Raw genomic sequence first — 22,966 nt, 5'->3', positions numbered from 1 at the left:
CTTTTCCAAGGCAGCACTGTTCATCTTAGATAATCCATTGCTACACACCTGAGTATCTCTGAAGATTTGATTGCTATTTGTGGCTACTCCAAGGTACAGCAGCTGCCAAAAGCACCCAGGAAGCCTGGGTGGGGCTGAGTTAGCAGCTGCGGGTCAAACACAGCAGCCTTCACAAGGACTATTTCAGAAGGGGAGACAATAGGGTAAGGCTTTATGACACTTCTTTGCCTGTCAAAATGTTACTGAGATTGAATCACAAGGCTGAGATTCTACAGTGGATGAATCCAAAGGATTTAATGCAGAAGAAAGATAAGTCACACTGTGGTGAAGCCCTACGTGGAAACTCTCATTATTTTGGAAGAATAGAGCTTTACACTGTGTCTCCAATAGAACAGCTGCTTATGAAGAATTTTACTGCTCCCTGCCACATGTGTAATACTGACAAGATACCTATGCTTTCATCTGGCATTGGTTTCCCATTCTGATTTCCCTTCTTTCCACATTTAAGTGGAATTTCCCTTCCAACAGGAAATCAGCAGAAAACCTCTCAGCAGCTGGAAAAAATAACAAAATAAGAGGACTAGAAAATTTGAATGTATGGAAGAATAAACTCTCCTTGTATTTACAAAAACTGACCTTGCAATGGTCTTCACATCCCATTTCAGCAACTTAAGTAAGGCATGGATAATACAATAACAGCCATACAAATTATGGAAATTCTAGTTCAGAAAAGCTTTTCATATTTTGTAGTATGACTTTATTTTAAGCTGGATAAAAGCCAAAAACTTCTGTTTTCTTCTGAAAAAAATTCCAAAGCATTTTCCAGGCTGTTTGGTTTCAATATAATATACTTTATTGAAAGCTGTTCCAAAACACAAAAAAGTTGAATTTTTTCCATTTTTAAACAATTCCTGTTTCCTCTGTTCTCTTTATAAACCATTTTGTTGCAATTGTACACTTCAGAGTGATGTCATTCCATTAAGTCTCTCCAGCAAGCTATAAGCAGATCTTCTACCTCTCTTTTCATTGCTCCAGATTAGCCCAAAATATAGTTCTCTGCATTTAAGGAGGGGGGGGAGGGAGAGGGGGGAGGGAGGGAAGGTGGGGGAGAAAGTATTAATTAATGGAATTATTTTAATATTTTAGAAGTGTCTTTTCTTAGTAAATCTCAGTACAGTATATTTGAATATTATGGATGGCTGAAATGGAAACATTTGTATTTCTGCCACACAAAGAAGCTGCTGCCTTGACAGCCCCGGAGGCAGGAAGATGAGAACTGCCATTGAATGCTCCCAGTTAGGCTCAACACATCTAGTGTCCAAAGAGAAATAAAGGAGCAAATCCCCACTGCATCTGCAAGAGCCCCACATGGCGCAGAGGTTTTTGGACCCTCTCCATGCCACAGCAGACAGCAGTTCCATAGGCACTGGGGTGTGACGCTGAGCTGTGTGCAGCTGGTAGGAATTATTTAAGGGCACTTTAGTAAATTAGACTAATGATTCAGATGAATTCACTCACAGTGGCTGGTGTAGCTGGAGGGCCAGAACAGGATTTTCCCCACTGGAGTGGGAATCCCAGGCCAGCAACCAGCTAAAATGGGATGGTGCTTTAGAGAGGGCTCCTGTCAGAGGGCTCACAGGGGCAAGCAGAGAGGCTTGAACAGGCAGGTTTGACAGGACTGGCACCAATGATGATAATACCTGTTGCTAGTTCAATGCTGACAGATTTCCACTTGCCAGTGTGGTTAGATCTGTGGGTGTTTCACCATTCACACCTTCGACGTTCAGCTTGCATTGACAGAAGAATAGAAAATAACTTCATCCCTGAAAGTATTTCAAATAAATAAAACAGCTGCCCATAAAGCCAGAGTAGGAGTATCCCATTTCTAATCAAAATGTGCCTTGCCTTTAGATAGGAATGCTGTAAATGACTAAAGAGCACAAGTCCCTACCACCTCCTGTTCCCAGCAGCACGGCTGGCTGAGGCAAGAGCGGCTGATTGCTGGGTGCAAACGCTTTGTTACCAGAACATCTCCCGCAGTACAACGATAACCATGTTATCTGCTTAGAGAGTTCAGTGATCTCATACAGGATTTCAGATGGGCTGGGCTGTAGGAAGACTGTGACCCAGCTAAGTGTTTACTTTAGCCTGTCTGATGGATTGCATGTTCCTGTGAGGTAATCCAGTTAGAGTAAAATCCAGCTGGCTCAAATACTTCGCTACTAATTAATTCAGTTAATATGTAAAACGGGTAAGGTGAGATGGAGTAGTGCTAGGGAAAAAAAAAAAAAAACAAATGGGAAAAATGGGGTTCAACACCAGTGAAAACTGAACTAGAGAAATAACACTCACTGACAGGTTTTATTCTGTTTGTAGAACTCACTTGCTTTTACAAAATTGCCTAAGCAATAAATAAATGTTTTCCCTGAGAACTTGGACTTTGGCAGGAAAGGGCACCATCTTGTAAATGGAACAAAATTAGTCAGTTTTTATTGTTTGCTCCCAGAGAGCAGCCAGGCTGCACTGGCTGGCAGGAAGCCCAGGGGCCAGTCCCATTTTCACTCTGAGCAGTTGGGCTTGCCCACCCCTAGCAGGTCACATAGGAGTGTTGCACCGTGGCCCATACCATCATGCTGTTGCTTGACCCTGAATGACTTCTTGTTTCCCCCATTAGGCTCCAAATCAAAGGTAAGAATCATTTCACATCATTATTTGTCCTAAAGAAAGAGCTATGGTGAGAAGAAGCAAATTTTCAAAAACATAGTATCAACCTTTGGTTTGCAAGCCCACCCCTTTTCAAATCTAGGTTCATTACCTCAGACAAACAATTCCACAACATGTCATGCTGAGCTGGAAGCTGCCTGAAATTACTGCACTGAAATCACTGAGAATAACAATGTACCTGAAATTCCAGCACTCCCCAGGTGTTTGCTCCAAGATTCATTTGTAATGCTGCAGCTGCTAAAGAACAAGAACTCTTCAGAGGTAAAGCATTTAATGCAGAATTAATTTTTTATGTGGAGAGATTTTGCTCCTAGGCAGCATATGGGTTGACAAACAGACCTTGCCTTAGAAAGGTTTACCCCTTCAACAATGAATTCAGTAGGAGATAAAAGAAATTGTTCTGGCATTCTCATTCTTGACTTAATCAATATTTTCCCTTTGAAAATAAGCTATTTTAAAAATCACATTAAATATATACCAATATGTTATACATTGGACACAGGACTCAAAGGAATTCTAAGTTTGACAATGACACATAATTGGAGGACAAAGAGGCCCTGCAGAGAGATCTCAACAATTAGAGGAATTAGCCATTACCAACCAAATGAAATTCAGTGAGGAAAAGTGCCAGATTCTGCACCTGGGATGGGGCAGCCCTGGATGCACATAAAGACTGGGGGATGAGAGGCTGCACAGCAGTGCCATGGAAAGGGCCCTGGGGCTCTGGTCCATGGCAAGCTGAACATGAGCCAGCAGTGCCCTGGCAGCCAGGAGGGCCAAGCGTGTCCTGGGGGCATCAGGGACAGCATCACCAGCCAGGCAAGGGAGGGGATTGTCCTGCTCTGCTCTGCACTGGGGCAGCCTCACCTCCAGTGCTGGGGGCACTTTTGGGTGCCACAATGTAAAAAAAGATATTTTAACTACTAGAAAGAGCCCAAAGGAGGGCAACAAAGATGAAGAATGGCCTTGAGGGGAAACTATAGGAGGGGCAGGTGAGGTCACTTGGTCTGTTCATCCTGGAGATGAGAAGACTGAGGGGAAACCTCACTGCAGTTACATGTTCCTTGGGAAGAAGAGGGGCAGGCCCCGATCTCTGCTCTGTGTGACTGGTGACAGAAGCCAAGGGCATGGCATGAAGCTGAGTTGGGGGAGGTTTAGGTTGGATATTAGGAAAGGTTCTTCACCCAGAGGGTGTTTGGGCACTGGAACAGGCTCCCCAGGGAAATGGTCACAGCACCAAGCCAGACAGAGCTCAAGAAGTGTTTGGACAATGCTCTCAGGCAGAGGTGTGACTCTTGGGATGCTCTGTGTAGGGCCAGGACTCAATGATCCTTGAGGGTTCCTTCCAACTCAGCATACTCTACAGTTTTAGGACATTTTAGTTAATGAGAAATAAGGACAGCACAGTCAGTTGCTGCACTTAGTTGAGAACTGATGCATGTCTTCAACCAAGCAGCCACAGTCCCTACTCAGTCACTTGTCCTACTGACTTCCAAACCCACAATCCTACAGTCCCTCTCCTGCTGATATTGTCATCAGAAACAAAATATAAGCACGTGAGCCTGATCCTGTTATGCAGGTCTCCAGCTGGACCTGCTGACACCTCATGCACCCTTGATCAGGAAACCTGGCTGAATGGGTTGGGGGAAAGAAGAGACAGATGGCCACCTGGGACTAGTACATCCTTACATGCAGCTTGTGTGATCCACAGGAACTTGGAGGCTCCCGGAAAAATGAGCTTTGTCATCAGGTAGAAGTTATTACTGGTCAATATACAAGTGAGAGAGGGTATAGTCTGTTAGTAATTGTTTTTGAGAGGTGTACTTCAAAAATCTCAATCTTTATTATGCCAGTTACAGTATGGATCACAAAATGACGCAGCAGAGCTACATGATGAGGGGTTGACATGATTTGATTAGCATGAATCCAAAACATACTTTTCAGGGTAATAGATACTAAGAAAGCATTTGCTGAAGGTACGGTAACACAGGCCACATAATTTTTCTCTTATGGACTCCATATTCATTGCCATTTCCACAAAAATGGGCAAACAAACAAAACCTTATTTTATGCTAATGTTTGACTTAAAATAAGAAGAGCTAGTCCCACATTACCCCTTGCAAAGTACCTTTCGCAACCTAACCAATCCCTAATCTTCTCAAATTTATTAAAGTCCTTATTCAAATATATAGTCAAGAAAACATTAAGTTTACCACGTTATGGAAAAAAGACGGCTTCTGTAGTTTGATCATTTTAGTTAAGGAAGAATCACTGACCATTGCCTTTCTATTAATCTGTGCAAAACCAAAAGAAAAAAGAAAACTCTTTTTTAAGGATTTTGTAAGTTGCAATAAATTTTCAGTTTTCTTTAAATGCTAGAAACACCTTTTAACACCAAAGCAGTGAATAAGTCAAACTCACTCTAAATCAAGTAATTGCAAAAAGAAGGGACCCCTATGTGAGTTCAGGTACTCATCCCTTGCCTGCAAAGGAGGGACTTGTTGCCAGGGTGTTGCAACACAAGGTCTGATCCAATTAATAACTCTAATATACTGAATAATTTATTTTTCCAGTGTTAATAAAGGTGTTCTGTTTTCTGGAACCTAGATTCACTGAGGATCAAGATTACTGCATCCTGCTGGTTCAACTTCTTACCCCAGCCCCTCTGAATCCACCTTCCCTCTATTACAGCTCCTGGCACAGCCCTACTGCTCTGCGCAGAGCAAATTACACAACTGCAGCACCACTGCCAGCTCAACACCCTGATTTAACCTGCCAAACACACCTGGCAGTGGAGAGAAAACAGCTGTGATTAAAATCAAGCCATCACTCCCCTCATCCTGGGTCGCTTTCCTCCTGAAATTGTCTCTGCACCAAAGATGACAAAATATTGGCAAGTATTAGACAGCTGGCATGCATAATCCATCCAATTTATTTTGCAATCTGATTCTGCATGTCTCCAGGACCAAAATGAAGATAGAACCATGATATATGCTAAACCTACACTGTCTCCACCTAGCCACAGTGACATGTGCCTTAGCTCCTGTCAGCAGCATGGGCACCTGGGGCTGAAGGGGTGGCTTTCCTTTGGACATGTGTCAAAGCATGTCACCACACCTCCACTGCCTTGGTTACCCACAAAAATGAGCTCAAACTTGAACAGGCCATAATCATATCTATTGCCTACTCTGCCTTGTGCCCTTCCAACTTCTGGGCCTATTCACTTCAGGTCATTTCAGAGGAGGAAAAAAGACCTTCAGCTCTTTATTACAGGCTTGTATGGAGCCATGTACAAGGTTGGAGCATCTCAGCACTGCTGCACTATGAGGAGTGCTAACTAATTACTATTAGCCTGTTACTAATAGGCTCAGAACATGGCCATGAACAAAACAGCAGTGTGATTTTGGAAACACTGTCAACAAAGAAAAAACACAAATAATCAAGCTTAACCTTTTCCTGCTGCAAGGCATTTATTCACATCTCAAAAATGTCAGGGTTTTGAATTCCTAATAGAAAATGCTTGCCCTTGGCAGCCAAGCTGAGAAGGCTGTCCTTTCAACTTAACCATGTGGGAAGTGAGGGAGACAGAGGTCTTCAGTGGTCCCATCACTCTCCTTCATGGTTTGTGTTTTAAGGAGAGATGGAGAGAGAGCCAAATAGAGCTGAGAGGATTGTTCCAAGATCTATAGTCTCCAGAGGCTAGTTGAGAAAAACTGAAACAGCACAGCCAGCATCATAAGATTTTACATCTACCACATTTTTTCTGTTTTCTGAATTCCCATGTTGTTCAATAAGCTCCCCACTAAGAACTTTAGCAAGGGAATACAGGACATCTTAATGGTAAATATATAACCTGTGAATGCAACTAAAAAAAAAAAATCATATTTTACTACAATACATATAAAATGAGTTTGATGTTCAAATTTTGCAGCCCTCAAGCATCGTTTTTAACATAAGAAGCAATGAAATAGGTACCTATAAAGACTCTGAACTGGAAACCTCCCTTGTAACTATTCCTTTTAATTTGGAATAGGTTTGCTAGAAATAATATTAAATACCAAAAAGAATGAAAAGCAGGGACCCAAGAAGTCTGAAATTAATAAATCTCTGCTATATAGCAACTAAATCCATACGGTAGCTTTCCAAGATATAGCTTACTGTAAGACATTACTACTTTGTCCAGTAATATGTTTCTAATACTTGCAGAGTGAGAGTTGTGCTATTTACTCACAAAGTTATTTATTACACACCATAACAATTCTTAGGGTTATGGAAAACATTTGTGTGCATCTGACAAGATTTTCATTTATTACAATACTTGGCAAAACTTTTCAAGATCCAACATAGCTGAGTTACTTCAATATGAATATGAGAAAAAGTTATTTATAGAGCTTCACAGATTTAAAAGACTTCAAAAGAATATTTGGAGTTCAAGAAGTAAGAAAGAAGAGAAAAAATATGAAAATTTGAATATATGATTAACTATAAGAATCCTATCATTTATAAAAACAACCTTACAAGAAAATTAAAAGATAAATCTAAAATGCAACATAGCTAATATAAAAGTCATATTACTAGTTCATAATTAAGGAAAGAAATACTGGCATACTCAGTAGGTTCACATTCAGCCAGGCAATACCAGCATCCTATGTCACTTCCCTTTAGTAACAGCCTCATTACTCTCTTCACCAGTTAATTACATTAAAACCCTCCCATCTTTCATAATGTTTTTATAGAAGAAGCCAAGTTTAAAGATAGACTTGGCTATCTTTAGACATCTAAAGATAGGCATTTTTTTTGTAAAAGCAGTTTTTATTTTGTGTTCTAGTTCTGGGTAAGGTTTGACCTATCACATCAATTATATGGCCTTTCCATTACTGAAGGAACTGTTAACCTCTTGTTTGCCTCCTCAATCCTATTTACTAAACCTTCATGAATAATAGATGTTAAGCAAAAAAATAAGAGTTCATGCGTGTGACTAACTTGGCTGAAAACACCCGTATAGTAATCTCACTAAAAATACTAAAAGGTTTAGGTAATTGCAGAGTTGGCTTGAGGTCCAGAACTAAAAAATTAGTCATAGATTTATGAAAATACTCCACCACCCCTAGGGAAAACACAGAAAAAGCACATGATTTTTATTTAAAATATTTTCTATCCCTGCCTTTCTCCTACACAAGACTACAATGTTTTTACCATCAGGACAAGTCTTCCTAGTTCCTATAGCTTGTATTTTTTCCTGAATATAATTTCTGATTTCCCTTGTGACGATCTCTCCGGACCTGGCAGCTCCTGTTCTTTTGTGTCAATCATTCCAATGTCAAGCATTATAACCATTGCAGTTCTTCAGGTTATGACCTTCAGTTATGACCTGAGGGGCAGCCTCAAGTCAGCTTCAGTCCCCCAGCTATTAATTTATTAAAACATGTGCTCACATGTTAAAGCCTTCAAAATCTTCTGGATATTTTACTGGAGAAAATTTGGCTAAGAGTAGCGGCAGTAAAACCAGCTGCTGTTTCAAGATAAAAGGGCTGCCCTTGTATCTTGAAACTTTCAGAAGTTGTTCCTTTCACTTTTGGACAGGACTTTTTGCTGCTGGCCATGGAAGCAGAGCTCGAGCTGGGGCAAAGAAGCCCCACACATGGTGGTTGGCACCACCTGTACCAGCAGGGAAGATGTGGCTTCTTCTACACTGAGGTTGAAAATAGAAGTCACAGTGAGCAATTCTGTCACAAGAACAGAGAGGGAGAAAGACCATCAGAATTTATGGCTAACACTGATGCAGTGTTTTTTACATATGTAATTTTCATAAGCACAACTAAATTGGGTGTTTTTCCACTTAGGCTTCTACCAGGTTTATATATAAGACACAAAAATCCTTGTCTGTGCAATAGGTTAAAAATATTGCAGATTTACTTTGTTGACATTATGTTCTGTGAGCAACACCTGAGACTAGAAGGCATCTCTGACAATTGCCCTGTCCAACCTCTGCTCTAGGCAAGGTCACAGGCTGTCCAGGGCTCTGTTCCAACAGGCTTTGAGTACCTCCAAAGGTGGAGACTCCACAACATTTCCATAACTTGTTATAGGGTTTAATCACCTTCAGGTTAAAAGAGTTATTTTCTTGTATTTAAATGGAAATTCATCTGTTTCAGTTCCTGCCTGTTGCCTCTTGTCTTTCACTGAGCTTCACTGAGAAGAGCCAGGAATCCAGCTCCTTGATTCCCCCAACAGTTTTTTACCCACATTCATAAAATCCCTCTTGAGTATTCTCTTCTCCAAGCTGAACAGCCCTAGCTTTGTCAGCCTTTCCTTGTTCATCAGACGTTCTAGTTCTTTAATCACCTTCAAGACCCTTTGCTGGACTCCCTCCTGCAGGTAGGCTCATGCCTTTCTCCGACTCAGGAGCCCTAGGGTGCACACAGCAATCCTGATGTGACCTCAAACTCTGGTCTACAGCAAGAACTTTATTCTGTATTCTTTAAATCTAGCTCCAGTTCCCATGAAGAGGTCAGTCTGAATGGAAGGATTTTGTGTTATTAAACTGATTTTAAGTATCAGAGCTGCAAAAACAAACTACATAAGCCCTTGGACGTTGTTACAATATGAGTCAAGGGCTATGCCTATCTGCCAGATGCAGGAGGGCCAGGCGTCAGTCTGAGGCTGCTGGCGTGACTGACTCTGCTGATCAGCCGCTGGCTCACAGCTCTGCACAGGCTCCTCCTGCCATCTCCCTCCACAGCAGGGCTTGGACAGCACCAGGGAGGTGGCTGACCACAAGGACCACTCCCAAAAGACAAGTAAAATGGGGCTTGAGAGACACCAACAACTTTGTTAGCTCTTCAGCAGGGAACTCTATTGTTCAAGAACTGCTGGCATTGCATTTCATACCACTGCTGGAATATTTGTTCACATCCAGTCTTTGCCAGTTTCAATTTGGAAGCAGAGGAAAAGCTTAAAAACAGCCAAAGTGATGTTAAAAAATCTGATATGAGCTATCCAACACACCTGACAAAAAAAGAGTAAAGAAGATTATGCTTCTTAGTCTAGACATGGTTGTCATAACTCACATCTAGTATCTTACCATCTACTCAAGGAGATTAAATTTTAATGAATTGCTAATTGCTTGTGACTGGTTTATAACTGATAATATTTATTCTCAAAGGAAAATTAAAATTAGATTTATCATTATGCCTTTTTGATATGCATGTGTATTTACCCACATGTTTAGGATAAAATCATCTAGACCTGAGATATTTTTGGAACAATGTGTCTTAAGAATGTATGACAAGCATGGCATATAGCTTCTAAAAGATACTTCAGCCAGCTCCTGGTTTTTCAAGATGGTTTTTGATACTGAAAGGCTGTACTCAAAAAAATGCTGTTGTAACTCCATCCACAAGACACAATATTTGCAAAATCCATTTTCTGATTATGCTTTCAGATAATAGCTAAGTTTTTGTCCTTCACACCCCATGCCCTAAAGAAAACCATTGTTTTCTACCATCGCATTGAGAAAGGCTGAAAGAAATGTTAATAGCATCAGGACTCTGAAAAAACAGCAGGTATGAAGTGAATTAAACAGGGAACATTCTGGTGAACATGAATGTTGGTGAGGAAGGGAAGTGAGAAACCTTCTTCCTGATCCCTGCAGGGAGGGAGGGGATATTTTTGTAACTAAAACCAACGGTTTACAGAACTGTCATTTCTTTTAAGCCAAGTGCTGTATGAGTCAACAATTTGAAGGCTCAAGTTTCAAAGACTACCACTGTTAGCAAGCTCCTTATCCAAAGGGGCAGTGATTTTGAATCTTCAAAGACTCAGAACAGAGATTCAACACAGAGAAACTTTTTGTGGCATTTCAAAGTTTAAGACCTCACTATGTTGTAAATGCATGTAGAGAAAACAGGAAGAGCAATGCTTCCCAGCTTGGCAGTTTTCAAGATAACAAGTACATTCTAAGTGGAGATTGCCATGAATAAACATCTTTTCTACATGTAGAGAAGCAACTGCTCACAGCCCAGCCTGTCCCAGCAGCCAGTAGATAGATTGAATCAATCTTTCTTTCTGTATTGTACCTCTACCCTTTCAGAGGAGACAGCAGGGCACCATTCAGGCTGGCAGTATTTCCCTTCTGTTTTTCACTTGTTTGCATTCCAGAACACAGCTTCAGGCTCCTGCTTTAAATACATCACATCCAAGGAGCAATCACTAAGGACACATCGATATCATCCTGTGGATAGCCAGCCAAAACAATTCACACATCAAACACTCCTCTCAAAATCATGGCATCTTAATCATCTCCAAACAAAGGGCCATGAAGAGGAGGAGGCATGGGCATCTTTCCAACAAAGAGAAAGGTCACTCTGTGAGTCTGTGCCTGTTGCATCACTTGGCCAGCAAGGACCAGAAATGCGAGTGGGTCCAGCTATCAGAGGTTCCATTTTCATTCAGAAGGAAAGTTCCCTGAATTGTTTGCATTCACAAGCAACATTATTTTAGAAAACATAGGATATTAGGAGCTGGAAGGGACCTTAAATATCATCTAGCTCCAACTCCCCCTGTCATAGAGGACCCTTCCCATTAGACCACATTGCTCAACTCCTCATCTAGCCCGGCCTTGTCACTGCAAGGAATGAGGCATCCACAACTTCTCTAGGTAACCCATTCCAGTGACTCACTACTCTCACAGTAAAGAATTTATTCCTATATTTAGCTTAAATTTCCCCACTTTCAGTTTGTGTCCATTTCTCCATGTTCTATCCTCAAATGACCTAAATCCCAAGGCAATAATCACCACATGGTGTTAAAAAAGAACAGTCAGCTGGCTCAGGGAGCTGAGCAAACACATACATTTGCAGTGAAACTTTGCATTAGATGTACCCAGCCAGTAAAAAGGCTCTGATGATTTCATTTGCAACAGGACATAGACACCCACAACAAGCACATACACAAAATTTATAACCAGAGAATCTGAAGAGCAACAAATGCCAAGGAAATAGAGAATTTGAGACAAATTTCTATGAACCAGTAATGAAGGAGGTTTAGGTAATAGCAATAGGAAATGAAAAATAAAGATGAAGGGGTACAGTGAAAATGAAGAGAGTTTGCAAGAATGAGAGCTGAAATCCTGCCTTTCCTGCAGGCCAAAGGATTTAGGTCATTGACTCCAGCTGAGCCAAGGAGTTTATTGAAGGAGCACTGTTAGGAGTCCAGGAAAGGTTTGATGTAAAACTGAAAGACTTAGTGTGTTAAAAGCCCCAAGGAGAGAAAAAGTATTTTAAGACAGAGCAAAGTTCAGCTGTGCTGAGGTTTTTAGGACTAAGAATATAAAAAACTAGTGCTGACTTCATCTCTATAATCTGCGGACACACCAGAGGGAGCTGAGAAAAAAGATCCCTGGAGCCTTTTGTTTTCCAGGGAACAACACCCAATCATTGTGTGCTAACCTAGAATGAAGGGTTGGGAAAGGCTGTGACTTGTGAATTTCTGAAGAGCAGGCTGGTGGTTACAAAGGGGTACCCTGGGGGATTAGACCAAGGCTAAAACTGATGTGTGTCACTGTGAGTAACACCACTGGCCCTGGTGAAGGGCTGCAGTGTTGTGAACAGCTGTGGCTAATGCTCTTGATTTATGGATGATGGAGAGCACTGGCACATTTTTGTGCAGCCACCAATCTGCAGAGGAAGGAGAGAAATTTCAGAAGGATTTTATACCGAGTAATAAATGTCTTTCACAGATTTATGAAAAACAACAAAAATCAAACAAAATCACTGGAAAGCCTGAGCAACATGGCAAACTTTAAAAGTTTCTCATGTGAGCATTTTATATATTTCTTTCAGTGTAATGATTTTTTTTTCTCAGAAAAAAGATGAGATTTTTTCACTATTTTGCGAATCAGCCACCAAGGATTTTGAAAACATTTTGAAAGTATTTTTCCTTTCCTTTCCTTTTCTTCCTTGTTAGCAAGGAGAAAAGAAAAATCTAATAATCTACTTGAATTGTGTGGAGTAAGATAACATCAGAAAGAAGTTAATCATTCATCATATTCCTACACTCCTAAAAAGAGTCAAAACAAGAAAAAAGGTCAGTGACTTACAAGAAGATGCCAGTGAGAAATATGTTTGAGCAATAGGAAGATTTAACCAGAAAAAAAAAAAAGTTCCAAGTATTACATTGATATAATAAGAAGATAATAATTAAAATGACAGCAACAACAGAAAAACTTCTCTATAATAAAATAAATTATTTACCAGCCATACACATTATGGCTTTTGTTAGATTCACATACTGTTTGTGGTGTAATTTTTTACTTCAAACATTTTATGACACAAAACAAATCTTGTGCTACTTATCAGACAGATTACATGTACTTAATTCTTTTTGTAATTCTCATGTCAGAATTTTACAACAGATTATTTTCTACTCTATTGATCACAGTATCTCTGATGCATTATCGAAATTTTTTTCATTTTATGAAGCTACTGTTGTTTGGCTTTAAGTAAAAAGTGGGGAGTTTATGACATCTATAAAACATTTTCCTTTCTGTTTAACATAAAGTTTTACTGGAAGTTGCACTGAAGGAAAAGTTTGCCAAGCTAAGATAGGTGACTGGCATATGATCTATACATAAATTGATGTAGAAAGATTTTCCTTCTGTGAAAGGTGTAGCTCAAAGAATTTTAAGAGTTTCAGGAAATCTCAGAGCTTTATAAAGAACCTGCTATAAACCTTTTGACATCTGACACGACTAAAAATAGCATTTTTCCTTTTCTGCCTGTACTCTACCTTTTGTTCTTGGAGCCTCCTCTGTGCAGACTTTGTCAGAGCAGCTCACCAGAGGGGTCTTGGTAGGCAGCACTGGGGGAGCCCAAAAGCTACAACCAGGCCAGGACTTGGGACAGACTTAATTGGAACTGAGTTTGGAAGAAGGCTTGGGGGAAAAGAGAGCTGAGTGCTGCAGCCTTACTTGGGAGGGGCTGCAGAATGACAGTCTGCGTGATCCAGGAACTAAGGGTCTGGATTAAGTGACAGTTAAACAAATTGTGTGAAAAATGCACACTGGACCGAGTTTGGGGCAGGGATAGGCACACTGGAGCATTGTTCATCTCTTATCACAATCTTCTTTCTGGCTCTTGGAAGCACAGCAACCTCAAAAAGAGGTTTCTCTCATACTTCCAAGTGTTGCAAGTTAATTTAAATGTATTACAATATTCAGAATGTTACAGTTATTGCAAACCCAATGTGCAAATATAATTACAGTAACACCACCAATATAGAGACAACTTGTCTCCAAAAGCACTAACAATTGTATATTAAAACAAGAGGCTTTTAAATCCAGCATGAGAGTTGAAAACAAGTGTCCCCATCGCTACTCCCCCTCTTCGCACGCACAGTGACAGTGCAATGCCCATCCTTTTTTCTTCCTGCTCTTGCTCTAATGACCTTCAGCAGTTTGCTGGCTTTCTAATAAACTGCATGGAGCCAATCCTGGGTCTTTTTCCGTGGATATCTCTCAGGCTTGGCACTGCCTTGCTGTGACCCAAAAAGGCCTTTACCACGTCTGCAGTGGATCCTGGGCTACCCCAGCCGACCATGCCCAGGTCTCAAAGCACACTTTTCTTCCTCTTCATGATTTTATCTGAATCTATGAAGTAGAGCTAAAACTGGGCAAGCAGAGCAGCCAGATGCCCTGCTGCTCAGCCACACCCTCTTAATGTAAGCTACCACATATTGCACACACATAAAACCAGTTATGATATTTCATTTATTCTGTTTATCCTGAAGTGTGGTGTATTTCCAGTATGCCAAGTCCTGAAAAATATTATATGGATGGAACCAAGCAACCCTGACAGCAAACTCAAACCAAGAAAAAATAAAAGTAACAACAACAACAAAACCAAAACAAACAAAACAAAAAAAAGCCATGCACTTACTACTCTGAGAATATTTCTGAAAGAAATGGTCACATCATACTGAGTTCTTGGTCATAATATCCAAAGAAGGATACTTACACAACCGTCCTGAGAACTAAATCATATGGAAAAATTAAGGACTTAATAAAGTCCTTAAATTTATTTTAAAGACATTAGACCCGTTGTGACCTCTCTGATGTCTGTCCCTGGTGTACAGGGTCCCTCCCTGTACTCCCCAGGATGCAACTGCACATTTATCTACTCAATCTAATTAAACACATGTAAAAGCAGTGTTGCAGAGCCGGCATTTAGTCTGTATTTACACACAGTTCAAAAGCCTTTCCTTGTACTTCCTGGCTGTTTGAGGCTATGGGCAGCAGGACTAATGTTGCAGGTTGAGGGTTAGGGACGGGCTTGTTGCAACCTCCCTGATCCTAACCCAGGGCTCTGGCACTCCTTGGAACTTTCCATAAGCTGATTAACCCTTCCAAAGGGGTTTTGTTTTTTTTCTTAAATTGGCAAACTACCTTAAACTATGTTTCATGCATAAGTTGCTGTACTAGCACTGGCTTTTATTCTCCCTCCACTTTAAATACCTTACTGTAAACCTTTTGAGTTTAGATATTGCATCAGTAGTGGGTAAATAGAGCAGCTCTTTGGCACTGGCAGGGGACCAGGATGAGGTCAGATTTGTACAGCAACAAAAACTGACAGAATTTAGGAGATGATTTAACAGTGGCAACTGTAAAACCACTGATGGAGACTGACTGTATGCAAAGGCAGCTGTACCATAAGAGTCAGGGCATTCATTTTCTTGCTTTTTGGCATACCCATGCTTCAGCTCTTTCTGTACCACCATTTCTACAAGAGATTATTTCAGAACAAATGCTCTGACTGGAACATGACTAACCATGTGACTGATGCTGCCCCATTCAGGACTTAACTGAAAAATACTTTCTACTGTAAGTGGTGATGTGAAATCTGACTTCAAATTGTCCTCTACCCAGATACACACCATGAAAAGAATTCTACAGATAATGTCTGTAAGGTCTTCTCTTCATTTTTTTCTGGATGGTATTGCTTTGGCTACTTTTTAGGGTCCAGCTCTAACTATACCATTCACAGTTTCAATAAGAACTCCCACTGTGGCTCAGAGTCATTTGCATCTCCTATCTCTGCTGGCCCAACAGGCAAGCACAGTGCTGACATTGCACTTTGCACTTCCTAGCAGCCTTGTGATTTCAGTTTTATTTTTTCCTTTTTCAGGAATTTTTTTTCAATAGTTTGGGATACTCCAATTCCTTCCAGCCCCCAATTTCTCTAGGAGCCAAGGTGAGCACACGGTCAGTATGCATGTATGGACCTCCAGACATTTTCAACCAAAGTCCAAGCAGGGAATTGAGCTTTGAAGCTGGCAGCAGGCAGAACAGTGTGACTCACTGTGAAAGGGCAGGAGCACGAGGCCAGTTTAAAATAGTTTGTTTCTCTCAATACTGGCTCTTCCCTGAGGCCAGCTGTGGTTTCAACCTGAAAAAGACATGTGAACAGATCTGGTTCAGTTTGGACTCTATGTCTGCATGCTGCATGTTTATTTGCTGCTTCTCTCTCTCCCAGGCTATATGTTTTTCTATCTTTTTCCTGGATCTTTCATTTTCCTCCATCCCCTGTTTCCTTTTAGGCCTATGCTGGGGCAAGGACAGTGCCTGTGTTCCTGGAGATGTGACCCAGCTGCATCCCAAACCTGTACCTGGGCAAGATGAAGGTGTGTCCTCCCTCTTATCCCAGAAAGGAATTATGCTGTGGTCTCTCAGGTGAACCCATGGGGACTCCAGCAAGGATAAGGACTGCAGGGTGTGTTGTATGGACCTAAGTCCTTGCTGGCAAAAATGTATTCTGATCCTAGAAGGAAATGGCTTCTGTATGTGTCACTGTGTCTGTTCTGAAATATTTTCCCATAGAGGCAGTGGTTGGTAGTTCAGCTTGAGTTAAATGTTAGATTTTTTGTTTAATGAATTGGATATAACTAAAAAAAAGAATCCACTGTAAATAAGGTTGAGAAACAGTGCCTTAAAGTTTGTTACTCTATTTATAGAGGTCAGTCAAGCATATCCTGGTAAAGTAATAGCTGTTTGGTCTGTACATAATCTTCTTGTTCTGGATTACATCAGTGTTTGCCCACATACAATTAAAGTACCTGACACACCACAGCTAAAATTCTGCCAAAGGCCTCTCCCAACTTTATTTTACCTGGTGTTTCACACTGATCTAACTACAAAATGTTCAATCTGCCTCACAATCAGGATGAGTGCTTCCCATGCTGGCTGGAGTAAAACCAGTTCAGTCTGCAATGTAATGGCTGAAACCCAGAAAGGTTTTTAGGCAATTGCACTGTAAACCATGGCATAGAGGTTAGCTTTCAGTGAAGAGCAGGGCTACAGCAAGGTGAAGGACTTCGGAGAAGCAGGGGATGTTAATCCATAGGTAGATTCTCTCCACTGGAGGCAGACAGTGACTGGTAATTGGCTAAAACCTGGGCAGAGGCTCGAGGTGGAGAGAGGAAATAGTGCCTGGAGTTCTGTCAGGATTACAGAGCACAGCAAGCACACAGCACTGTGGGTCTGGTGAGCTGAAACAGCTGCCTCCCTGCATCACTGTCCTGTGGCCAAGCATGTGAGGGCTGGACAAGCTCCCCTCTCAGTGAACTACCCCGCTGCCTCAAGCACAGTCCTTTAAGCCTCCAGGAGCAGGCATCAGGGCTTTGGACTCCTCAGTTTTCCTGAAAATCAAGAATGCTAACAGGAGGAGAAGGGAACACATTTTTTCCCCTGTACCATCTGTTTCATGGCAAAAAGCACCCCTGTGATTGTTTGTAGATCAAGCAAGTGGGTTTATGACTCCCAATGATGTGTTAGTGTGTAGCAGTGCTCTGCTCATCCTTCCCTGGATTGGTCTTAATTCCTGGCACCCTAGGAATTTTTCCTTCTACCTGCCTGGGCCTCTAGAGGAACTTGATTAAGTGCTCATAGTTTGATTTGTGAACAGGAAAAGGATCTCCTGTGTAATGGAAGTTAAGTGTTGTAGGGCTTGGCTGAGTCAGGGCTAGCTCCAAAGTAAGTCAGTGAGATCAGTTCTTCCAGGGTCAGTAAAAAAGTGAGAAGGGAGAGAAGAACCAGGCCCACACTTTTTATGGATCTTTTCCTTTTAGCTGAATCTGTTAATGCCAGCAAAATTAGGGGTACTTCAAAAAAAACAAAGCCACTATTGTCAACATTAAGGGATAGCAGAAGCCAGGACAGGAGATCACCATTAAGCAATATCCTATCTTGAAAGACACTGCATAAGAAGACAGTCATGATATTGATCCTGGCTCTCTTTCAAAACTTTAAAAATGTTATAAATGCTGACATTATCAGTGTTGTTCTATGATGTGAGGGAACAGAGAATTAGAACTGACCTTTACAGTCTTGTACTTTGAGCAAGTCATGCTGTTGATCACATAAGCATCCAAACATTTATGTTTTATTTATAAATAAGCCAAGCCTTTTCCAACTCACTTCCTGGTAAAAAGGCAGCATTCAAACCACAGAAATCCTTTGTGTCATGTGTACTGCTCGTTATTCTGGGAAACTCTGAGAGATGCCTATTGTATACTGAGTTCTTTGTTTCAAGCTTCCAGAGGTCCTCCTGGGATGATTCCCCACAAAGTTACTGTGGCTGTGTTTAACAAGCACTTGAAACCCAGAGCATGTACTTGTAGGAAAATGAGAATATGTAGCAGCATGTTAAGTACTATGGAAAACTGCAGTCTGGCTCAATTCTGAGGGAAGGGAATTTCTGCCATTGCCAGCAGGAAATTTCTGGAGGTCTGAAATAATAAGAGGAATAATAGAAATCTTAGGAATGTATGTACTTTTCCTTTTAAGTATTGAGTACCTGTACCTAGTTTCATTTCGGAGATTCTAGAGGTTTTGGAGTTCTAGAAATACATATCTCTTTGAGACTTGCTGGCAAATAGTAGTCAAATACTGCTTGCTTTGGTGTGATACAAAATCCTGCCTGTTAAATTGCAAAGCTATTTTTGTGAATGCCAAACCAGCCAGCTTCAGAAAATACCATATAATATCCATTGTGACATTAAATTTATGCCTCTTAAGAACAAGAGGAAATACAGTGGTGTTTTCTAGAGGTTGAGTTTTATAGAGACACCCACTGTGTGAAACACCCACAGCAGCACAGTCCGTGAAAAATTCTAACTCTTATTTCAGCATTCGTTTAGTAATTAGCCCGGAAATCACTGAGTCCTTCGTACATTCTTTTCCTCTGTCTTCAGGCAATATGCTCGCCATAAGCAGAAGTGTCTGCATCTCTCCCACAGGTGTCCAGAAATCTCACTGTACAATTTGCTGCATAGCCTCTGACCAGGTTCAGAAGCAAACACCAGTGACTGCATATGATAACTGCTGTGCCTGCAGCCCATTATTGACTCATTTTAACTGCAGAAACTGCATCATTTGTAAAGACCAGTTACTTTTCCCTCCATTTAGAATCCTCATTAAAAGTTCAGTAACTTAGAATCCATCACTTTCACAATTTCTACAATTTCTATAAATACAGTGCATTAACACTGTATTTATAACGTGATACATGGGGAAATTATAAGACTGTTTCTAGATTGGCAATGGAAACATTTGTCACAGTATAGCAGTGTGATTTGGGGATCAAATCAAATTTGGAACATCAGCTCCAGAAAACCACCTCAACATCTTGTCAACAAATCCAAGATATTTGAGCCTGATTTAATTTTCTCTTCCACTATTTCATTGCCATGACTTTTGCTTTTCCATCAAGGTTCGTGCACTGATTGCTCCTTTCTGCAGTTCAACAGCAGATGCTCATATTTTTCTCCTCCTGATGATGTTTCTACGTGAAGCAAGAAACACTAAATATTTTCAAGCACATTTCTTTGGGATTTAATTTCCACCACTGCAGAAATTAATATAGGGCACTTTTATAAAGTCTTGTGCTTTCCAAAAGTCATTCTGCAAGGATGGAGAGTTGGGTAACAAGCTGCAGTAAACTTATGTGGTGAGCGTTTGCAGCATTACTAAAATGTACATTAAAAAGAGGGAATGATGATATATAGTTTAACTTACTGTATTTAGCTGTAAATCTCTTTTGCCTGTAGAAAAAGAGATTTCTGTTACTCAGTAAAAAGAGATCTACCATCACACTTCATATAATGGCACATTGACCATCTTTCTGCTGAAACTTTTCATTTTTACTGACTGAGTTTTCACACTGACAGCATAAGAATGAGGTGATGAGTTGATTTAACTGTGTCAGCTATTATCAGAATGAAATCAATGGTGCAGAAATAGTGGTTACTAACTTAATGCATAGCTGATGTTTGCATCCTAGCTTTCCTTTTAATGACATTCAAGTACATGGCTTCAAATTTGGATGCACTTCAGTTACAGAATTAATATTCTTATTCTCTCTGAAGAACTGCAGGCTGTCCCTTCAAGAAAATACTTAAGATCTTAGAGGAAAAGCTTTAAGATTATAACAGGGAGAAGGACTGACTTCAAAAGGATTTTGTACAGAGGTAGGAAATAACCGTTACCCTTCCTTTCTAAAATCCTGTGTATGTTTAGTGCTAACTGTGAAATTGTTTTCCTGCAGTTAAAAGCTGAATAAAATTCCCAGTGAAATAAGCACCAGAGTGTCAAATCCAAAGAAGTAAAAGTAAATATTATTTCTTCCTGTCCAGGACAGAGTATTTTGCTTCTAAGATAAGCTGCCTAGGATCTTCATTCTTATTCATAAAATTCCCCAAGGAAAACCCTTTTAAGTACACTTTCAGCTATTTAATTCAGAGGGAAACGTCATGCATAGCTTAGAGCTGATGCACATTTCCCTTGCTGGTTTCCTGCAAGTCTCTCAGTTCCTTCAGGGATCATTCAAGTCACAGCATATTCTATCACTGCATCATTAATCACACAGATAATAAGGAAGAATATTCTATTTGAATATACCTATCTTAATCTGAATGTGAATCTCTCTGAAATGTACTTTATCACAAATTCCAAGCACTCATTGAAGTGTTTGCTACCCAGCAAGGCTCTCAAGTAAGCATGCAGGGAAAAGATTTTGTTAAATTGTGTTTAACTGCGGTTGACTAAAGCCTGAATTTTTTTCTCTGAAAATGTTGTGGTACCAGTGAGTTCAGATTATCAGATCTGCCCCTAAACAGGTGCCTGTCATCCTTTCCAGTTTTTCTGGCTTTTAAACCGAATTCTTAGAGTGCTACCAGTACACTACAGAATGTTGTGATTGGAAAGAGTCCAGCAGCAATTCAGCTTTAAGCCTAACAAAAGCAGGAAGCAGGGAACATAGACACCATATATTCCTAGGCCTGCCGAAGTGTTCTTCCAGAGATTTGCTGCTAAACAGCAGGGGAGTGTGGCCAAACACTTTGATAAGTGACCTCTACGGGGAAAATTAATGTTGCTTGCAACAGGAGATAACCCCCTTTCTTTTAAAATACAGACAATTACCATGAATTTAGCCCGTTACTTTTGTAGATGTGTTTCCACGCAGCACTTGTGTTTAGCATCCCAGCACTGAATTATTACCCCTTTGCCTTCCTGGCATGTAAATGGAATCTGTTTCACTGCTTTTGCTGATTAGATAACAAAACAGACTCTAACAAACATTATGCAGCTAAAGGCTATTTGTCAGGGCTGGTTGAAATCTTTCCAATTAAGATTTCAGCAGAGTTTAATCTAAGATCCCCTTTCATAAAATATTTACAAACAATGCAATTCTTCAAAAGGATATATTGTGTAAGTATCCTAGCAAAAAGAACTTCTTAAGGATTTGGAAAAAAGTCTAATATCTTGGGATTTTTCTTAATCTTTTTTTTCCTCTTTCCAGTTCAATTTCCTCCCCATTCCTGCTAGAAAATGTGTTTAAAATATGCAACATCTTAACTGCTTATTAATGAAGGTAAAAAAAGCACACAAAGCAGTCTCTGAATTGAAGCTGACAAAAACCAATGAAAACTGTTCTGCCATGTAGTTTACCTTCTTTTTTTACTTTTTTGTGCCTCAAAGGAAACAACCTATTTCAAACCAAAGCTGCTTTTTCTCCTCAAAAGAATAAGATATTGTTAAAATATAATTAATTTTCTCATGATTAATTACAATATTTACAGAATTTTAAAGAAAATGAGAAATAATAAATTCACACAGAAAAATGTCTCTCTGCTGTTTACTGTAACTCACAAGCTCCTGACAGAGGAGGACGCTTTGCATAGGAGTGCAACCCTACTCTTCAAAGACAGAGATCCAGTAAACACAGGGTTATACCCAAGCCTCCGCCTGGATCCTTGCCTCCATCTGTTGGCTTATGTTTTGTAACCAAAAAAGTCACATTTAGGTCTAAAAAAGTAAAAATGTGCTAGTTAGCCTAATGCAGGTTGTAGGTTTTCCTGCAAGGAAATCTCTGAAAGTATAAGGTGTTATTAGCTGACTTTTAACAATCTCCAAAGAGAGAAATTTCATGGCTTTTCTGGAATGTGTTCCAGTGCTTAATCACTCTCATCATGAGGATTTTTTGTTCCTCTAAATCCAACTGCCATTTGGAAATTTGCTTTTTGCCCATTGTGCTTTGGCTGTGCACTTCTGAGAAGGTCCTACTCTGCTTTTTCTATAACTTCACTTTTTGTAGGATTATATTAGAGCTTTGTTTTCTTCAGGATGAGCACTGAAAATAATTTTCTACAATAGGCACACTTTTATACACTAATATTATTCAAACTCAAAGAATAAAATTTTGTCTGTTTCATCAATAACTCAATTTTTTAATTCATTGAAAATTTCTTGTATAAAGTTTCCTTGAGTCTTCTTAAAAAAAAAATCTATTTCACTTGTGATTCCCTCTGCCTCTCACATTTATCTGAAACACATAGAGTGAGCTGAAATGCTCTTGTAATACTGAAGATTGCTCAGCACTAGTTAAAGTTTTTAAAACTCCTGCTTTTTGATTTTGATATCTAGAGATCCTGGTCATCTTGGCTTATATTTTTGGGGGCTTTTTACAGGGCCTGTTCTACGCCCAATATTTGAAGCAGGCAAGAAGTGGCATGGCTTAATCGCTAAACACAGACTGCTGTCCACAGCCTGTCTGTACCTTTGACACCATTTAGGAAGCCATCTGAAGGATGACAAATCTTTTCTGGGCTGCACAAGTGGAGGAGTCACCACTTCTAGAAGTGTTTCAAGGGTCCCTGGATGTGGCACACTCATTTAGGGTGACTATGGTGG

At 40.3% G+C, this 22,966-nt stretch overlaps 1 protein-coding gene across 1 annotated transcript in view; it reads left to right on the top strand.

Moving 5' to 3' along the window:
• SNX18 (sorting nexin 18) overlaps positions 1-22,720 on the top strand; it is a 67,055-nt gene extending 44,335 nt beyond the window's left edge. Inside the window, exons 2-4 of the transcript XR_011678974.1 lie at positions 5,416-5,617; positions 15,906-15,971; positions 16,318-22,720. The gene's annotated coding sequence lies outside the window, so the exon portion shown is untranslated. The remainder of the gene's footprint in view (positions 1-5,415; positions 5,618-15,905; positions 15,972-16,317) is intronic.
• The last annotated feature ends 246 nt before the right edge of the window (positions 22,721-22,966 follow it).

This window comes from Agelaius tricolor, unplaced genomic scaffold (genome assembly GCF_023055355.1).
Source record: "Agelaius tricolor isolate 1412-34295 unplaced genomic scaffold, bAgeTri1.0.p SCAF_4, whole genome shotgun sequence".
Lineage (NCBI taxonomy): Eukaryota > Metazoa > Chordata > Aves > Passeriformes > Icteridae > Agelaius > Agelaius tricolor.
The sequence above is the reverse complement of the archived record's forward strand: the minus strand, read 5'-3'. Positions and strand labels throughout refer to the sequence as shown.